We start from the raw sequence: 8,074 nt of genomic DNA, 5'->3' as shown, positions 1-8,074 counted from the left end.
GGGGAATGGGATCAAAAACAGGAGGGTGGGGAGGGAAGTGCACGGGATTATGGTGATGGCCCATGGATGACTTGGTGATGGGAAACCCGCAGGGGTTACAACTGAGATGGAAAGAAAAAAATGTACAAAATGATGTAAAAATAAACTGTTATAAAATTTTAAAAAATTGCTAAACAAAAAAAACTAAAGTTTTATTCTTCCAATTTAAAAACATGTATGTACTTGTTATTATTCTTAAAACTTGTGATTAGTTATACCAGAGATAATTATAACTTTGCGAATAATCACTTGCCCAGATGAAATATAGCCAGTTTACCAATTAACAATTATATTGGTAACTGATTTATCAATGAAAAGCTATTATACAAAATTTATGAAAGATTCCATTATTTTGTTATGCACAATATGGTAAAGAGGCATTACTCAATTCACATTTTAAAGTGAGTCCTTTCAGTGGTACGCAGAATTTATAGCCTGTTCAATAGTAACAAAACAGTTACCATTGTGAATATTAACATGAAATGATATTTGGCTAAGTAATTTATGTACATTATTCTGAATTTTCATAACCACTCTGTCCTTTTTTTACAGATGAAAAAACTGGACTTTTAGAAGTCCCCAAGACCTATCAATTGGTACTTGATAGAAAAGAGTTTCAAGTATTCAACTCTGCCAACATACCTGTGAGATCTTGGTCAAGTTATTTAATGCCTCCAAATATCAATTTCCTTACCTGTAAAATGGAAATGGTTGTTGTGAGGGTTAAGTAAAAATGTTGCCCACACAATGGGATAATAATAAAGTTCTATCCAAAAAAAAGTTCAATATTCTTATCCTAAAGATGTCTGCCTAAATGTTTAGCTTTTAGGAATGACTGTATCAGCAACTTATACTGATTTTTCAGATAGTTCCACAAAATAAAGAAACACATACCTAGGGCCTCCCTGGTGGTACAAGGAGTTGGGGTTAAGTCTCAGTACTGTCAAGCTATCACCATCCACTGAAGATGAGTTCAATCCCTGGCCAGGCAGCTAACCCACACGGCACAGCAGCACTCTCCTATCCAAATTGCTGCTCCCCTCTCAGCAGTGTATTTCAGTAGATCCACCTTTTGTCTCCCCACTGTCTCTGGTGAATCCTCTCACCTGCCCCCCACATCTCTGACCTCACCCTACCTTTTGTATACATTAAGAAAAAATTAATCTTTTAAAAAATACGTACCTATAGAGAAAAATAAGACAAAATATTAAGAACTGTTGAATCTGGATTAACAAGTGTTCATTTTACTGCTCTCAACTGTTCTATAGAAATCTCATACTGGGCCCTCCCTGATGGCGCAGCAGGTTGGAGCGCTGCACTGCGTGCGAAGCTAAGCCAAGCCATAGTCACTTCAGTGCCAGTTCAATCCCCAGGCCGGAGGTGACCCACATGGCGCAACAGACCTCTCCTGACCCACCCGCTGCTCCCCTCAGCTGTGTACTTCCTCGATCTGCCTGTTCTGCTCCCCACTCTGTATCTGATGAATCCTCTCACCGTCCCTGCACCTCTGGCCTGTACCCCATTTCCGTATGCATAAGTAAACAAAATCTTTAAAAAAAAAAAAAAGAAAGAAAGAAAGAAAAACTATCGTACTAAAAGTTGGGAAAAGTCAGTAAGCATTTCCTTTCCTAATCTGAATCCACTCTCAAATATATACTGTCAACTGAGAAAAGCAAAGAGTATGTGTGCCTCTCCCAGAATAAAATATTCCTGGAATAATACCCCAAAACATGGATTATGTCTATTCTGTGGCAGGCAACTGACTTTTTGAGAGATAAAGATAGGAGAAAGATTTTTCACTGTACATTATTATCCTAGCACAACCATTTCCCAACTACTTTGTAATCCTTTGAAATTTAACCATAAAATTTGTCCTCTAATACATGATACTGAATGGCTGACTGGTCAGAAATTATATCGATGTCTAAAATAAAATAAAGCCCATGTTATGGAGAAAATGTTACAAATCCTGAAACAAAAGTCTGTCAAATAATAAAGTCATTTTTCTTTAAAAAAAAAAGGTCCTCCCTGGTGGCACAATGGGTTAGGACTCCGCCTGGAGGTGACCCACATAGCACAACAAACCTCTCCTGTCTCACCTGCTGCACCCCTCAGCAGTGTTCTTCATCCATCTGCCTTTTCTGCTCCCCACTCTGTCTCTGGTGAATCCTCTCATCACCCCTACACCTCTGGCCTGTACCACAGGTGTGTGTGCATAAATAAATAAACCTTTAAAATTAAAAAAACCTGAAATAAAATCCATGAATATAGTTTCAAGTAAAACTTACCCAATTTGTGTGACATATGAGATCGCCTGTAACTATTTCCAATTAAATACTAAATTTTAATTTAGATCCTCAACCATCTCCTTAAAAACAAAGAAAGCTCATAATATACCAACCTCAATCACTTTAAACTAACATGGTTCATCTTCCACCAGATTATAAAATTTGACAGTACCATAAATAGAACAGTAAAACACTGCTCACCAGTCATGTGAGATTTTGAGCATAAAGTGATTTATTATTCCCCAAATTATGTACCCATTATATATCTTCATAAAACCCAAAAATACATCACCATTCAAAATAGTACTGCTAAATACACAAAACCAAACCTTGACATCATCAAGATACCAAACTGATTCCTAAAGAGAGAAATAGGCAAGCGTGCATAAACATTAAAGGTAAACACCAGTAAAATGGAAAAAGAAAATTACAGGATGACAATGACAATGAATTTCTCATTCTGTACATTAACAAAGCATTTGGGACAGGAAGATGCTAATATAAATAATTAAATCATGCAGACTAATTAAAGGGCTCCACTGAAAAAGCAGAATGAGAAAAACTTAGGTCAATGTAAACTGGACAAGGACGAAATCTTTTGGGACTCAGAAAGTATAACAAACGCTCCAAAACTTCAACAAACGTGAAGAAACCCTAGAGCTAATACTGCAACAAGAGGAAGCGAAACAGAAACGTATAGGAAGAGGGAGTTAAGCTAACGACTTTGACCACCCAGTTGAAAATGTTAATAACCCTAAGAATTAAGCTCCGAAAAGTTGGCGGGCACTCAAAGAATTGGCTCCACGCTGCAGGATGCGCACACCTCCCTCCACCCTCTCCCCTCCACCAAGGAGGTGGGAGGAGTGTCCGAAAGCTCCGCCCCCCCCCCAATCGCCCTGTCCGAAAGCCCGAAGGGTGCAGGGGGAAGTGGCAGGAACCAAACAGGGGAGAGCCCGCCCAGGTGGCTGGAGTTGGAGGCGGGGACAGTCTGGGATGGGGGCCACTGTACGGTAGGAAAGATGGAGCCCTCCAGCCCGTTCGGAATGGAGGATAGGGAGGAAAAAGGTGATCAGGGAAATGAGAGGCACCCCCTTCCCCGGACAGGGGCGGGCACACCCATGCCCCCTACTCGGGGCGGAAGAGTTTCTCTCAGGAAGCTTCTTTTGGGGACAGCAGGAAGAACGTGGAGGCCCCGCCCCCAAGCCAAGAATCTGGAGAAGGAAAAGTCCTGTCAGGCCCCAGGCCCAGCCTCCCCGACAGCCCCGGCCCGCCCCCCTCCCCGCCGGCGGCCCAGGCAGGTGCCGCCCCTCCCCCAGCACTGCGCCCACTCTCCCGCCCGCGCGCCCCGTCTCCTCGCGTCCTTCCAGGAAAGCCGACTCCCTCCCTTCGCCACTCACCTTCCCGGGCGGCTCCGCCGCTCCCCGCTGACCCCTCCAGCGGCCACAGTTCACACACACCGCCTCAGGTCCCGCACTCACTCTCCCTCACTCACACACAGCGCGACTACGGCTCTAGAGCGGCCCACATATTATGCGTCACTCGCGTGTTACGTGCCGCGCGCGCGCACAAACTTGGCGCGAGGCTCGCGAGCTGAGCGGGAGGAGAACGCCAGCGCCAGCGGAGGAATATCGACGAGTCCCGAGGACGTCTGGGAAATGAAGTTCAGACGGCACCATCTAAATCTTGATTGGTGCATGAGAACTTCATCCTCTGCGCACAGTCATCTGGGATTTGTAGTTTTCAGGAAAAACGCGAATTGCTATGTACGGATTGGCTGCTTCAGAAGCGAAAAGTGAGTGACCCACCCAATCCTCTCAAACCAGGGCTATAATAGCTTGATACGGTCTTAGTACCTTGATTCGCCCGGTGTGACAGGGCAGAGTCTTTGTTTATTCTCCCGTTTGAGCCTTGTACTTAGAACATACTAGCATCTGAGAAAATAGCACCTACATCCTATCAGAAATCTCCAGTCATTCAACAGAGCACCAGATTTTGTCTTTCTGTTCAAAATCTAGCATGTGGGATCAACGAATAGTTCTCTTTAGTATATTTGTAAAGCAAAGAATAGGAAACAATCCAAAGTCCATAATTGAGGCAGGGCTCACTTTAGAGATCATCAAATTTAATTCTTTATTTTGCAATTGGGAAAATTAAGACCCAGAGAGTGAGTAGCTTGCCTAACATTAAAAAACAACAACAGTAACAGGTAGAAGGACGCCTGACTCTCAGGGATCTCTTTGGGAGGACATGAAAGATAAAATGTGTCCCACAACTTTCCAGAGTTTCTTCCTGACAAGATCCTATCTGCTCTCTGGGACCCCTAAGCAAATTTTTATACATTTCTATGGAGTCCTCATAGCCAACACTTCCACATGAGGAACAGCCCTGCTACCATGTTCAGATTCTACAACTGCTAAGAAGATAGAACCTGGATGTCCATTCTCTTGATTCTGTTTCCTACTGGGCCACTTACTTTCTTTCCAGAAAAGAGACTCCTTCTTTTGCTTAAGTGTGCAATTTGGAGCAGCTACCCAAACACAAAATTCTAGAATGTGGGATGGCATCGCAGCAGACATATTACCTCTCTGCTCACTTTCCCCTGCCAGGACACACAACTCTCATTTGCACTTTTGAAATTTAGCCTGTATCAATAATAGCCACTACCTTTTCCTTTATCTTAACAGCAGGTTTGGCTTTAAGCCAATTACTTTACCCACACTTTTACATATAATACCCACTATCACCCCCACAGGCTAGATATGGTTAGCCACCCATACAGAGGAGAAATCTGAGACTGGCAGTCTAAGGAATAGGGTCCAGATTCAAGGGTCCAGAGGCCCCACTCAACTTTCCCTATACCTGTCTTTCAGTACTTCAGCTTACTTTCCTGCCATGCCTCCCTGGGTAATGAGCCAAAATGCATGATCTAGACAACGCAGTGGTACTTTCAGGCTAGTTCAGTTCCTGAAAGGCAAAAGAACCCTTGTGAGAACCAAGAGCCCAGCTACCTGTCCTGGCACCTCCTCAGCCTGCCACCAGATGGCAATGCTCCTCTTCAGAACCCCAGCGGAGAACCTGAATCAGTGAGGGAAGTGAGGGGCATCTTGAAGAGCCTTTGAAAAAGGTATGACCCAGGAAGCTGGGGAGTTGAGCAGGAGCAATACACAGGGGCTGTCTCACAACTGCTCCAAATTCACTGCTTTGTAATGCCTGAAGCTCCCCTATCTATGGCAACACAACTGCACACTTGAAAACACTCCCAGACTCCAATTCTAGGAAGGGAGAGCACCCAGATTTTCAGAGATCCACATTACATATGTTCAGTAACATATTTCACTGGACATACACGTGTGACATCTACACCATGCATTGGCACCAGTCCCACAGTCCACATTTTCAAATCTCAGTTCTCAAGCACAGAGACACAGATAGCTCAGGCCTGTTAGCCCACCTGGACCTGGCAGATTGCTCCTGAATCACTGGGATTCCGTGGCCTCTCTGAAAGAGCATCTCTGGGCTCTGCCACCATCTGACCTGCCTTAACCCACCCCCTCTGTGCTGTGCCTAAGAAAGAAAGACCCACCATCTCAGGGGACCAGGAGTAGTGCTTGCAAGGCTTCCCAGTAGCAGAGAAAAGATAAGGGCAACTCAACACTGACCCCAGTACTAAAAACAATGAACTTAGACATTCTTCATCTGCTCTTGTTCCCAAGCATGCCCACTCACTAGGTAAGGAAAATTGATAGCACCAACTCATCTGGACCTCAAAATGCCTCTTCCCTCCCACCTCTCTCCCCCTCTTCATCTTTCCACCACTTCATCTCTCCTGTCACCTCCTCCCAGGCTCATTTGACCCATACGCTCCCACCAGCCCAAACCCACACTAGTTTCCCCCCATAGCTCCTGTGCCTCCTCCAGCAATTCCTTAGAATCAGGAGGCAAAGCCAGCTGTTCCATATTCTCTCCCACTTGGAAGGACAAGATTGCTGTCTTGCCAGTGTTCAGGAGTTCCAGGAGCCACTAAGGAGAAGTTCAGGGCTTACAGGTTCTGAGAATTCCAACCCAGACAAAGAAGGAAATTCAATTCTTCACCCAGTTCCTTCCTCCTGCCTAGGAGTCCCTATCGCCCCCCTATAAGGAACACTATCACCACTGTCAAAAAGTTATGCAAAGTGATCTGTCCACAACTACGTAGATGTCCAACACTCTCATTTACAGAGTAAGAAGTTGAAACTCCATTTAAAAAAAAAAGCTTAAGCCCCCACTTCATCCAGCAACCACAACAGCTGCAGTCTCTAGAAGTCAGCTCCTACTTCCTGCACCCATGGGCACAACTTCACCAAAGGGTCTGAGGCTCAAATGGGGAATGAAACAGTGAGCTCACATGTACCAGGGTTCTACCCAGAGAAGCCCTATGCAATATTTAGGACATGCTTATATTTTTTAAGTTATTATTTATCTGAAATCAAAATTGACCTAATAATCCTATATTTTATCTGGCAACCCTACACAGAATCACTGCTTAACCACCGACCCTGAGGACTCCCTGCTTGTGGCCCTCAGGGCCTCATTTAAGCCATCTGCAGAATATTCTTAGAAGCAAATCAGAACAGCCACCTCCCCAATGAGTTTCATTAAAGATTAGACAAGACAAACAGTCAAGACTTCCTTATCTAAAAGCTGATGACCCGGGTGATATTAGAATCAAATTCTTCCTGTCTGCTCTTCTCTCTTTAACTCTGTGACCAATAATTAGGGAGGAGAAAATAATTTCTTTTCCACATAATAAGAAAAATTTTCAGTAAGAGACAGGTCGACAGTTGAGTGCACTTTTGAAGGTAAACAAACCCACATCACATCAGTCCAAGCACTATTGTTCGCACTTAATAACTGGGGGAGACTTTGGTTATGTAATCTTTTCAGTTCTTGGGCTTCACATTCCCCAGCTGGAAAATGATTTTATCACCTCCTTTCAGGTAGTTCTGAGGATTCAGTGTGATAATACATATAAAATATTTAGGCAGCTTTCTGGCTTACAGTAAGTGCTTGATAAATCATGGTGATACCAATGTTGATTATTTTTTGGTCTGTGGTTGTCCCTGCTGGAATTCTTCAGGTAGTCCTGCAGCACTACTTTAGCCTAGATAGTTTCTCTTTGCCCCAGTACTGCCTGCTGCAAAATCTTAGGCTTTCCTTAGTTAAATGAGTTCCTGTCCTCCCTAGTGGCACAGAGGTTAAAGCCTCAGTACTATCAAGTTTTAGGCAGCCACTGTAGCATGAGTTCAATCCCCAGCCAGAGAGCTGACCCATATGATCCAGCAGAACTTTCCTATCTCAACTGCTGCTCCCCTCAACAGTGTATTTCAGTAGATTCACCTGTTCTGTTCTTCACTCTGTCTCTGGTGAATCCTCTCATCCCCAGCACCTCTGGCCTACACCCCAGATCTTGTATGTATAAATAAATAAAAAATCTTTGTAGGGAAAAAAATAAAACAAAACTCAGGTCAAATAAAACTTTCCAGTTCTTATAAATAAAGCTTCACCAGTTCTTTCACTCTGAAAAGCCTAAAAAAGAATGACTTTGTGAGTTCAACACCCATTTATGTTTAAGGCCCTTGAAGTCCTCGGAATAGAAGGAACATACCTCAACATGATAAAAGCTATCTATGATAAGCCCACAGACAATATTATCCTCAATGGAGAAAAGCTGAAAGCCTTCCCTTTGAGATCAGGAACAAGACAAGGGT

The 8,074-nt window shown here is 43.8% G+C and overlaps 1 protein-coding gene across 5 annotated transcripts in view; it reads right to left on the bottom strand.

Moving 5' to 3' along the window:
- VPRBP (Vpr (HIV-1) binding protein) overlaps positions 1-3,846 on the bottom strand; it is a 55,338-nt gene extending 51,492 nt beyond the window's left edge. For 3 of the 5 annotated variants that reach the window (XR_001145032.1, XR_001145033.1, XM_012720265.1), the window contains exon 1: positions 3,725-3,822. The gene's annotated coding sequence lies outside the window, so the exon portion shown is untranslated. Of the gene's footprint in view, positions 1-681; positions 734-3,724 lie in introns of all 5 variants that reach the window. The other 2 variants (XM_004676113.2, XM_012720266.1) reach the window with 2 other exon arrangements.
- Between the last annotated feature and the right edge of the window lie 4,228 nt (positions 3,847-8,074).

This window comes from Condylura cristata, unplaced genomic scaffold (genome assembly GCF_000260355.1).
Source record: "Condylura cristata isolate star-nosed mole 26May11 unplaced genomic scaffold, ConCri1.0 scaffold00004, whole genome shotgun sequence".
In the NCBI taxonomy this organism is placed as follows: Eukaryota; Metazoa; Chordata; class Mammalia; order Eulipotyphla; family Talpidae; genus Condylura; species Condylura cristata.
This window is presented reverse-complemented; position numbering and strand designations above follow the sequence as displayed.